General features: G+C 46.3%; 1 protein-coding gene across 2 annotated transcripts in view; it reads right to left on the bottom strand.

Annotated features, from left to right (window-relative positions):
- PROM1 (prominin 1) overlaps positions 1 to 11,746 on the bottom strand; it is a 115,784-nt gene extending 104,038 nt beyond the window's left edge. Inside the window, exon 1 of one of the 2 annotated variants that reach the window (XM_021101023.1) lies at positions 11,673 to 11,746. The gene's annotated coding sequence lies outside the window, so the exon portion shown is untranslated. Of the gene's footprint in view, positions 1 to 11,427; positions 11,619 to 11,672 lie in introns of those variants that run through there. The other variant, XM_013978542.2, reaches the window with a different exon arrangement.

Consider the following 12,631-nt stretch of genomic DNA (forward strand, 5'->3'; position numbering starts at 1 on the left):
AGCCACAGCAATGAAAGATCCAAGCCCCATCTTCCAACCTACACCACAGCTCACAGCCACACTGGATCCTTCACCCACTGATCGAAGCCAGGGATGGAACCCGCATCTTCATGGATACTGGTTGGATTAGTTTCCACTGTGCCACAGCAGGAACTCCTGTCTGTTTCTGTTTTGTATATGGATTCATTTGTATTATTTTTATGATTCTGCGTATAAATGATACCATCTAGTATTTGTCTTTCTTGTCTGACTTATTTTACTAACGATAATACTCTCTAGGTCCAGTCCTGTTAGTGCAATGGCAATATTTCATTCTTTTTTATGGCTGAATAATATTCCATTGTATATATGTACCACATCTTCTTTATCCATTCATCTGTCAATGGACATTTAGGTTATTTTCAGGTCTTAGCTATTGTAAATAGTACTGCGATGAACACTTGGGCTCATGTTATCTTTTCAAATTAGTTTTCATCTTTTCCAGGTATATGCCTAGGAATGGGGTTGCAGGATCATATAGTAACTAGCTCTGTTTTTAGTTTTTTGAGGAATCTGGATACTGTTTTCCACAAAAGTGGCTGCACCAGTTTACATTCCCACCAACAGTACAGGATGGTTCACTTTTCTGTCCACCCTCTCCAGCATTTATTTACTATTTGTATTATTTGTACTATTATTTGCTAATTGTGGTTTTGCTTTAGCACAACTGAATTTCTCTATTATCTGTTACATGCAAGGCCAGAGGGGGTGATGCTATTCCCATATACACCCTCAGTCATTAGATGCAAAAATGAGGTGTCTCTTTCTGAAATTGCTCATTTTTCCTGCCAAAATGAAATCTAAACATGAGGCAGGAGTTCCCGTCATGGTGCAGTGGACACGAATCTGACTAGGGTCCAGGAGGATGCAGGTTCGATCCCTGGCCTCGCTCAGTGGGTTAGAGATCTCTTGTTGCCGTGAGCTGTAGTGTAGGTCACAGACGTGGCTCAGATGTGGCTGTGGGTATGGACCAGGGGCTACAGCTCTGATGTGACCCCTAACCTGGGAACCTCCATGTGCCACAGGGGTGGCCCTAAAAAATAAAAAATAAATAAAAAATAGATAAATGTGAGCAGCATGGCACCCTAGAAAGAGCCACAAGATGCATTCTGGTTCAGTCACCAACTGCCAGTGTGGCCCCTGGTAAGTCGTGTAACCTCCCTGAGTTTCACATTCCTCCTTGGTCAGTAGCAGGGCTCAGTGACCACAAAGGGCTAGAGGCCACCCTTTTGGACAGTGCAGATACAGGATTTCCATCATCACAGACAGGTCTGCTGGATCGTGAACCATCATAAAGGAAAACGTCAAAGCAGGACTGAAGAAGGAAACTTAAGTTTCAAGGAAAGTTTCCAGGCTTACGTAACACTGGAAATGAAGGCGACTGATAATTGATTGACATCAGTCACTGTCAGGGTACATATACAACACATGGTCATTCCACAGTCCTCAATCTTTGACAAGATGTTCCTCGTAAAGGATATTTTTCTCTGCGTCTCTAGGACTAAAACAAAATAGGCTACTGAGTATATTATTCATGTTACCTTGACAATTTCTATCATGAATAACTATGTTCCTTCCAAAACGTGTTTGTATGGTCAACAAATACGGCATCAGATGATCCTCTAGTAGAACATGTTTGTGTCATCGCCACATCCACTGTCTTGTCTTGAGACGGAAATTTGTGGCATTCCCGTCGTGGCTCAGTGGTTAATGAACCCGACTAGCATCCATAAGGACGTGAGTTCAATCCCTGGCCTCACTCAGTGGGTTAAGGATCTGGCATTGCCATGAGCTGTAGTGTAGGTCGAAGACACAGCTCAGATTGTGTGTTGCTTTGGCTCTAGTGTAGGCCAGCGGCTACAGCTCCAATTGGACTCCTAGCCTGGGGACCTCCATGTGTCACTGGTGCGGCCCTATAAAGACAAAAATACAAAAAGACAAAAAAAAAAAAAAAAAAAAACCCCACACACACACATAAAACCTCAGGAGAAGATGGAAAACTCAGTTACAATTTAACACAACGTGTGGGGTAGTTTTATATTTTATGTTCTGAATCTGTCTTTCAGAAACTGTTTTGAATAAATGCTTTATCTCTAAGGCTGGCTTTCATCTGTGCCTTTCCTCTGACATCATTTTTTAACATCCACTAACACAAACCGGCTTCACAATTTGCCTTCAGTAACTGTACGGAAAAAATGAGAGCAGTAGAAGGTGAGAGAATTATAAAGCATTAGGATACTAACTCTCACTTTCTTAAGGAATACGAGGCTCTTTCCAGCTAAATGCTACTAAGAGATTGCAGAAGAAGGCAGGCAGGGGCTTCACAATTTGCCTTTAGTAACTGTACGGAAAAAATGAGAGCAGTAGAAGGTGAGAGAATTATAAAGCATTAGGATACTCACTCTCACTTTCTTAAGGAAGGCAAGGCTCTTTCCAGCTAAATGCTACTAAGAGATTGCAGAAGGAGGCAGGCAGGAAAATTCCACAATTTCTGATTCTACAGTTTTCAGTTTGTATCATGTCTCATAAAAGATTCACCCAGGAACATTTAGTTTATACAGCACAAAATTTAGATCTAGATACACAGTGTTTTACTCCTTCAGAAGTAATTACTATTATTACTTTCCTCTAAAGAACTATTAATTTGAATTTATCTTTCTCACTATCTGAAAGCACTTATTAAGCATCTGTTAATCATTCACTCATTTATTCAGTAATATTTACTCAGCATCTACTGAAACAGAGCAGGATTCTGGAGGCTCTCCTAGCTACCCAGATATATGGCTCAGATAATGTTCCAACTGCAGACAAGACCTGACAGCTACTTGGAAACATGTGATCAAGACAATCATCTCTGAAAATAGAAGGCTACCTGCTCCTCAAGACTAGCCCCTTCCTCTTTTCTTCAATATAATCTCCAAGCAAAACCTAGGGAGCTGGGAGTTGAATCTTTAGGACATGAGTCACCTTCTCCCCAGGAATGCCAGCTTCCTCAATAAAGCTATCTTTCCTTTTACCAACACTTCTCTCTCAGTATTGGATTCTTGGGCGATGAGCAGCCAAACCTGAGTTCCGTAACACGACTACTTGTCAGGGGCTAGAGACCTCAGTTACTCTGATCAGGATATACTTATGAAAAGTCAGTCACACGTACAGTGTGTGGGCAGATGTGGGAGAGCTTTACATTTTATGTGTTGAATCTGTCTTCTGGTAACCATTTAAATGAAACTCATGAAAAAAATCTTTTATCAAACACTATCTTTCCTCTTGTCCTTTGCCTATTTCCCTCATTGTGAGACTTTCTTAAAAAAAAAAAAAAAAAAAAAAAAAGAGTATTTTCTGCAAAATTTCCTTTTGCTTCACAGTTTATCTGCTACCTGGGCTATAATCAGATATGTATTTTAAACCCACTAAGCTTTCTTCTAATTAAAGTGCTCTTCACTTTTGCCAGAGAAATTAAGGTGTTCAATTATAATCCAACGCTACCCATGCCAGAGAGTGAAAGGAGGAGCTATGTTTGGTGGTGGAGTGGGGAAAGCACGGAAGGTGGAGGCTGAACAGACCTGGGAATGAGTCCAGCTCTGTTACTCCACTCACTCACTTACCCATTCTCTCATTCATTCATTCACTTACATGTGCTTTTGAGAGATGCTGACTGAGCACCTGTGGGCCAGGCTGAGCAAAGAGACAGGGCAGAGAATAAAACCAAGGACGCTCTTGGCCTCCCAAAGCCAAACTCCTCATAAAGGAGGCCATGAGACACAGAGCCGACAAGTCAATAAGCATGTTCACTTCAACAAGTACGTGATCTTGTTGACCTTCAGCTTCCTCGGCTACAAAACACAGGTTTTACAAAAGATTAAATGAGATGAGATATGCACATACCTGGCACACAGTAGGCAATGAATGGCAGCTATCATTTCTGCTCTTGCTATTTTTCTGCCTAATTCTCTCCCGTCCCTACCCCCCCCATTTTAATTTCCAATTTCATAAATTAGGGGTGTAGGAATATTGTGTCCACAAGCTGAATGTCCATCCAGAAATATTTACATAATATGTCCCAAGGATTTTTAAAATTCCAAGCCAGAAAGGCTGAAGGAGCTGGAAATATTCTGACCTCTGCTCTGTAGAAAAAATTGTCCAAGACATGGAAACTTGCAAAGAGGATGACTGGGCATCTTTCCAAAGGAGTGAGGGGCATGATCTAAAGGACTTTCTGGGAATGATTTGATTCTACAGAGTTGTATATTTGATTGCATTTCTATTGACTAGGCTAAATCACAACTCTGTAAGGGCAGAAGTTAAAATTGTAGAACACCAGCAATAATGCAAATGGATGTTCTCCAGGAGAGACATTTCATTTCCATCCTGTTGAAAACACAATCCCAAACATGACATTTCATTGCCCAAAGGACAGTGGCAAGTTTTGCAACTATTAGCAAATGTTCATTTCAGCATTCTCGAGGACAAAAAGCAGAATCATAGGTTTCAAAAGGAACCATCTGTAGGTATGTCATTATTCAAAGCATTTCAGAAGCCATGTAACGCCCTCTGAAAGTGCTAAAATGCATAACCCCCCAAAAGGATCTTAGAGGTACCTAATTTGAAGTGGTAGAGGAGTGAGGGCAGGGAAGGAGCAAGAAAGTAAAATTAAAGTTAATTCTAGGAGTTCCCCCTTACAGCTCAGTAGTAACAAACTCAGCTAATATCCATGAGGACATGGGTTCGATCCCTGGCCCTGCTCAGTGGGTTAAGGATCTGGTGTTGCCATGAGCTGCAGTGTAGATCGAAGAAGCAGCTTGGATCCCAACTTGCTGTGGCTGTGGTGTAGCCTGGCAGCTGCAGTTCTGATCAACCCCTAGCCTGGGAACTTCCATGTGCTCCAGGTGCGGCCCTAAAAAAGACACACACACAAAAATTACAAAGTTGATTCTAAGGAAAAGTCTCCTTGCAAAGAGACCAAGAGAGGCAGATAATACTGTGGATACTGTAAGGGTGCACTGATGTCAAATTTAAATCAGTAAAATAATTGAAGCTGGGTAATAAGGTATCGGGGGGTTCTATTTTGTGCTGGTTTGAAGTTTTACATTATAGAAATATTTATTTATTTATTTATTTATTTATTGGCTTTTCTAGGGCCACACCCAAGGCATATGGAGGTACCCAGGCTAGGGGTTGAATTGGAACTACAGCTGCTGGCCTACACCACAGTCACAGCAATGTGGGATCCAAGCCACGTCTGCAACCTACACCACAGCTCATGGCAACGCCAGATCCTTAACCCACTGAGAAAAGCCAGGGATCGAACCTGCAACTTTATGGTTCCTAGTTGGATTCGTTAACCACTGAGCCATGACAGGAACTCCATAGAAAGATTTTTTCAAAAAAGAAAAAATAATGTCAATGGCTGGACCACTGGGAAATGGGAGGTGGCTGTGGCCTGTCTGCAAGCCCCAGCGAGGGTGTAATGGCTGCAGGGTTGAAGCCCCAGGGTTGAGTTGAGTGTGGGGTGAAAGACCAGAGTTAGCAAGCCAGGCAAGCTCTGCCATCAGTCTCCTCTTGCCCACTTTTGTCACAGTAGTTCTTATGAAAGGAAAATGTCAAATGCTTCAAAAATTGAATAGGGAAGGGCCAGGGATGAAATGTCAAGTGTCTCTCAGTTACGGGCCACACAGCAACGAGGACTCTGGAAGAGACCAATCTGGGTTTCAGTCTGACTCTGGCACACCTACTGCCATGTGTCACCTTGGATGTGTTACCTAGCTCGCATGGGGCCTCAGTTTGCTCACCTGTAAAATGGAATGAATGCTGGCAGCACTGCTGGGTTTTGAGAGCATTAGTGAGGGAAGGTGTATATGGCCCCTGTCCTTGGAGGGTTCCAGTGGCTCTATTCTCCTGGCCACTCCTCAGTTGACTGTATTTAGGGCAAGACCACGATCCTTCTCAAGACTCCAGCCTTGCTCTCACCATCCCGCAGGTCTAAGGCTGGCTGGATGAGCTGGATAAAGCGGTATCACAAAGACCCCAGAGCTATAGGGTATAGGATGGTTCCGACACCTCCCATCTCCCACTTGCAACTGCAAGAAGGAAGCTCTTTGGTACGGCTGTGCTGCAAGGTGTCAAAGGACCACATCATCGCCACAGCATGTCACCTCCATAGCAAACCACCACAGGTGTCCTACTGGTCTTCAGAGGCAGCAAGAAAACAGAACACGTGTCTGAAAATGAAATCAACTTATGATTTTTCCTTCCGCCATTTTCCCAAAACTACAGGTTTGTTCCTTCTCCAGAATTTTCCATCTTAATTAATGGCTCTATCCAGTCTCCCAAGAGAGAATTCAACCTTGCCTGTATTAAGTATTTGTCATTTGTTGATTTCTGTAACATGCAGCCCCTTTCCTGCCGGGACGAGCTCACCTTTGTGGGGAGCAGTAGTGGGTTACAGTCCAGCATCTTCCACCACAAAAGCCAAAGAGTTATCCCCCTTCACCTGTCATGCACTCAAGGCATGGCTCTACCCAGGTTCAACCAGTTGGCCATTCCTGCCTGTGACTCTGACCTTGGAGTGTGTGTTGCTCCAAAGATGGCGGTGCCAGGTGCCAGGTGCTCCAAAGATGGGGTGCCAGGTGCCAGGCTGTGTTCACTGCCCTAGATTCTGATTCGGTTCTCCAGATTCCTGTCAAGGCCAGGAGCCACCCAACATCCCTCCAGGATGCACAGATGTGGGGATTACAGTCTGTTCCCAAACCTGGGCCCTAAGTTGGACTCAAAGCAGCTATGAATATTCAGAGATTCATGAATCTTGTGAACTATTGCATCAGCTTCTGGATCTTACCCCTCTGTTTAGGAGAGTTCGAGCCCTCAGACCTCCCAGGGGAGCAGGCAGGCAAGAGGCTCCCTGGCGTCTCCGCCACTGTCCCCCAGGCAAAGCACATGACGAAGGGTGAGATGGAGATAGGATGGCCAAGGCGCTCAGCCCAAGATGCAGCCTGGAAGGCCTGCCTGGCCACTATTTCCCAGCAAGCCCCCTGCCCTTTCCTCCGCACACATCACTGAAATTCTAGATGCCCACAAACTGAATGCTCTGCGAGGGCAGCAGTGGTTACCTGCTTTGCTCATTAAAATATTCCACCAGCCTAGAACGGTGCCTGGTGCAGAGGAGGAGCTCAATAAATATGCCTTGAATGACTGAATATAGAATAAGCTCCCCAACAGGGTTCAAAGCCTGCTTTGCTACACGTTAGTTGAGTCACTTTAGACTAATCCCTTTACCTCTCAACACCTAAGCTTCCTCATTGGAAATGGCCTCACTGTGCTTATGGCTGCCTCCAGGTATTTCAGAAGTAAAGGGAGGTATAAATTAGTATGCAAATAAAACTAAAGGTGACAGAGTTCCCGTCATGGCTCAGTAGCATCCACAAGGCCGCAGGTTCCATCTCTGGCCCCAGTCAGTAGGTTAAGGATCTGGCATTGCCATGAGCTGTGGTGTAGGTCGCAGACATGGTGTGTTGCTGTGGCTGTGGTGTCAGCCAGCAGCTGCAGCTCCAATTCAACCCCTAGCCTGGGAACCTCCATATGCCGCAGGTGTGGCCCTAAAAAGACCAAATAAATAAATAATAAAACTAAAGTGACACTACGGAGGGTGCTTAGCACCCAGAAGGTTCTAATTTCTGTTCCCCTTTCTTTGTTGTCTTCCTTCTTCCCACCTCTTCTTCTAAAAATATGCACTGAATACCTTCTACATGTGCCAGACTCTCTACTTCAAGGGGACCAAATGCCCAAATGTCAGTTACGTGTTAGGTTATTAAATGAGATTTTCATGTAGGAAAAAAGAATCTATTTCCTACCCTAATTCAACATCTTAAACTGGCCCAGGAGAAGCCTTGACCTTGACTAGTAGTCAAGCAGCACAGAGACCATAAGCATGCGGCCAGAACTGCTCTTTGCCAACAATGCTCCACTCTCCCCGGCTGCTTCCACTCACACGCATCTTGAAGCAACGGCCTCCTCAGTAAAGATGACAATTCCCAGCCTTCCTCAAAGCCAGGTGTGCCCATATCCCCAAATTCTGGTCGCCCAGAATAAGGCAGGAGTGGGGTTTGCAATTCTGAGACGTGCTCTTGGAGGGCGTATTAATGAAGGTTCTCCAGAGAGACGGAGCCAATAGGATGTCTCCGTGGAGACATATTACTAGGAAATGAGTCCTGTGATTTTGGAGGTGAAGCTCCTTGACCTGCTCTCAGCAGGCTGAAGCCCCCGGGAAGGCTGTGGGAGAATTCAGTCCAAGTCTGAAGGCTGGAGAACCAGGGGAGCTGATAATGTAAATCCCAGTCCAAGGTCAAGAGAAATGAAAGGAAATGTCCCAGCACAAGCAGGGGGGAAAAAAAGGGGGAGAATCTCTTCTTCCTCCATCTTTTGTCCTATTCGAACCCTCCACATATTGGGCAATGCCCAAGCACACTGGGAAGGGTCATCAAACTTTATGAAATCCATTGATTCAAATGCTAATCTCATCAGGAAACAGCCTCACAGACACACCCAGAAACAATGTTTAAACTGGGCACCTGGGGCCAGTCAAGGTGACACATAAAAGGAACCAGCATAGAGGAGACGATCTCTCCTTCTTCATCTCTTCCTCTTATCTGCTGCCCTGAATTTGGACTGATGGCGGAGCTCCAGCAGCCATATTGGGCCATGAGGTGAGCTTGAAAATGGAAGCCATGCACAGCAGAGCAACATGAAAGGAACAGTGGAGCATCACTCGAACCCCCACTCTGCCTTTCTCCCACCACTGTGATCATAAATGACAAACAAATCTCTATGAGGCTTAAGATACAGTTATTTTTGTTGTTTCCTGTTACTTCTAACCAAACTTCTTCATAAGTAAGAAAATGCCAATCTATCACATTCAATGGAAGACGGTGCATTCTGTGAGGGCTTCTTTATTTGTCATTCATTTCTGCCTTTATTAGCATAGTGTATTTGGACTTCCATTCTCCCTCCAACCACAGACTCTTCATTCAGGAACGGCCTGGCTCTAGTTGCTGCACATTTGATAGAGCAAGAGGCTGGGAGGAGGGAGGACAAATTCCAAATTTAAGGTGGAACGAAGCACTTCCCTCCTGTCATTCGCTTGTTCGTTTTCTCTTAACTAATGCTGACCGGCTCTGAGCAGGTGCTCTGCAGTATCTCATCTAATCCTCGCAACATAATGAGGGAGGCATCACCCCCACTTTCCAGATGAGAACACTGAGGTTCCCAGAGGTGAGAAAACAGCAGAGTGAGAATCAGAAGGAAATAATAAACGTGTCCAGGTCCCAGTGGATAGACCGCTGGGATTGGTCAGTCACTTAGCCACTACCTACCGCGGTCCTACTGTGTGCCAAACACTGTTCTAAGAGTGGGTGGTCACCAAGGTAACATTTACAGAGCACTTCTTCCCTGACGTGTGAGCATCGCTGTTTCTGTAAAGAGGCCACATGGCCCTGCCAACACTCTCATGGTTGAGAAGGAAGAATACCAGCCAGGGTACAGGGAGCTGGGTCTGGCTCCATCTCTCCACCTTCCAGCTGGGTGTCTTCAGATAAGTTGGTTAACCTCTCTGGTCTCTGTCTCTCCTTTCAGGGCCTCTGAGAGGTTCCCCTGCCTTTGTTTGTTTTCCTTTTGAGTGTTCCTTAATCCAGACCTGGTCAAAGCTTGTCAGGCAGGGCTATTTAGAGTTGTCCAGGAAATTATACTCTCAGTGGAAATTCAGGAACCTTCCATTAGGCCCCCAGAATAATTCACATAAATAAATATCCGGTTTCAGTTGCAGTCTCCTTTTATAAAAGAGAGAAGACATCTGAGAAGGAATGGCTGTTAGAGTTGAAATAGTCACTGGAATCCTCTTCTCACCTCCTCCTTGACCTTTTTTTTGGACCCTCCCCTGGGAAGAAGTCCCATTCGGGTGTGTTTCCAAAATACATTCAGTGATGAAAATAACCTGGGGATCTTGATTAAACTAACAAGCAAACAGAACCAGGATTCCAAATGCATCTCAGAGTCGTGATTCTGCAGGTTGGAATGAGGCCAAGGACAGGTATTCTTAACAAGTGCCCAGGTCCTAGACCTAGAGATGGTTCAACTAAGCGAAGTAAGTCAGAAAGACCAAGGCAAACACCATATGATATCAGTTACATACGCATTTAAAATATGACACGAATGAACGTATCTATGAAACAGAAAGAGACTCACGGACATAGAGAACAGACCTGAGGCTGCCAAATGGGGGGAGGGATAGGGGTTTGGGATGAGCAGATGCAAACTTTTTTATCTCGGATGGATAAACAACAAAGTCCTACCGTCCAGCACAGGGAACTATCTTCAATATCCTGTGATAAACCACAATGGAAAAGAATATGAAAAAGAATCTATACCTGTATAATTGAATCACTTTGCTGCACAGCAGAAATGAACACAACACTGTAAATCAACTATACTTCAATAAAATTAAAAAAAAAAAAAAGGCGCCCAGGTCCCGGGGTAAACCAAGCCTTAAGTCCATGTCCTAAGGTTACAAGGGAGTTGGATTCAGAAGCCAGAATCCTGGTCTTTCTATTTATTCGCTGTGTGATTTTTGGCAAGTGTTCTACTCACCGAGTTTTCATGATCAAGAGTCCAAACTACCTCTGTCAAGAGACCGTGCGCCTGGCTGAAGCGCTGATGGGTGGAAAGTGAGAAGCCAGCCAGCCAGGTGGGTGTTCCAGAGCTCAGAGGGGACACTACCAAAGAACAGGGACCCCCTGCCCCAAAGGTGAGGCATGCCACCCAAGTGGACGGGGACCCCACAGCGGCACCCAGCAACCTGGCCTGGTCTTCGGGGGACAGGAGGGGCTTCCCTGAGGAAAGGTGGTTAAGGAGGCGCAGGAGGACTAGGATTTAGCCAAGTGAGCAGGCAGGATGAGAGCAACACAGCTAACAGGTCAAAGGCGCAGAGCTACCCACCTGAGCACAGGCCTCTTGAGGAGTCAAGGGTGAAATCCAGGAAACGCTGGGGTAGCGGGGGGACCGGGGTGGGAGGGGGCGGCGGACCACGCGGTACTCCATTGCACATGCGCTCTAGTCTAGGGTGAAGGGAAGTCGCCCCAAGATGCGGAAAGGTCACGGTGCCAGGATATTGATATTTCCCGAGCCTCTGAATCTTCATCTGTGAACGAGGGGTCTCCCTGTGCCCCCCGCTCTCTCCCTTTCCCACCGGCAACCGGATCCTGTCCCTTCTTTGCTTAAAAGTCCCTGATGGTCGCCCTCCCAACCTCCACTCAGAGCGACATCCGACGTGTCCAGCGAGGCCCGGGCCCGAGCACCCCTCCCCACAGGCTGTGCCCTAATGCAGACCCCAGCCCATAATACCTGTTGAATAAGTCGCTGAGCAAGTCCCCTCTGGCAAGTCTGAGAAGCTTGAATAAGACAGAATTGCTGTATACAGAGCAGTGGGTTCATAAGCACCGAGTACTTCCTTGTTTCTTTCTACCTTCATCCCCGTCTTCCACACTCTGTTAAAGTCCTTCCGACGGTACCATCTGCCCCTGGGCCCCCAGTTGCTCCACTAGGCCCTCTGCCCTTCCCGCCAGCCCCTGGCCCTGTTCCCCACTGACCTGCAGGTTTTATGCCACAAGCTTGGTTGTGTCCCAGGAGGACGCGGTGTGTGTGTCACAGTTACCACACACTGTGACTAAGGCTGTTGGGAGGTTGGCAGCTCTAGTCATTGTCCTGCTGTCCCAGGACCCTGTATGGTCAGGGCCTGGGTGTGGCCATAACCCTGGGCGGCATCAAATGCGTGCCAGGGCATGTAACGAACCTGGACCATTTTGCAGGGACAGAAAAAAACAAAACCCTTCCTTAAGCCTTGGCTGATGGCTTCTTTTCTGACTGTGACCCAGAGGGACGGTTTTCAACTGAGTGTCTCCGGCAGTGACTTGGGATCAGGCGTGGAAAGCCTGCAGTCCTCCCCCTCCCCCCTCCTACAATCTACCTGCGAGATGCACAGAGACAGCAAGCAGTCTGCATGGGGAGGCCTGGGCAACCGTCTCACTTCTTACCCAGACCTCACAGGGATGTAAACAAGAAGTGAGGCCATGTGAAAGCCCTCTGAGAAGGCAGAGACATCGCTGCCAAAGGGTCTTTAAAATCACCTGGATCACAAGTGCTGAACCTGAGGCTCCTCGTTGGCTGAGGGGTTTGGACCGGGACCCTGAACCTGCGTGCCAGGCGGTGGTGGTCTCTGTGCTGGTCTGTGGACAGAGGGTGCTTGATTGTTTCAGCTTCTCAGAACTGACCTGTGTCAACCTCTGGCCCGGAGGAGAGAAATAACTCACCTGCATGGACAGCAGCTCAGCCTCCTGGGGCTCCCAGGACCTCGGTCCGCCAGGTCACCGGCATTGTTCAGAGCAAAAGGAGGGGCAGATGAGTAGCTGCAAACACAGAAACCATAAAGACCAAGCTTAGAAAAAAGGAAACAGAGCAAAAGAAAATCAACATGTTCGCCACATTTGTTTCTGGGGAGAAGTGAGACAGAGCCTTTTTCTTTTTTTTTTTTTTTTTCTGAGTCTTTGTC

Source organism: Sus scrofa, chromosome 8 (assembly GCF_000003025.6).
Source record: "Sus scrofa isolate TJ Tabasco breed Duroc chromosome 8, Sscrofa11.1, whole genome shotgun sequence".
NCBI lineage: Eukaryota > Metazoa > Chordata > Mammalia > Artiodactyla > Suidae > Sus > Sus scrofa.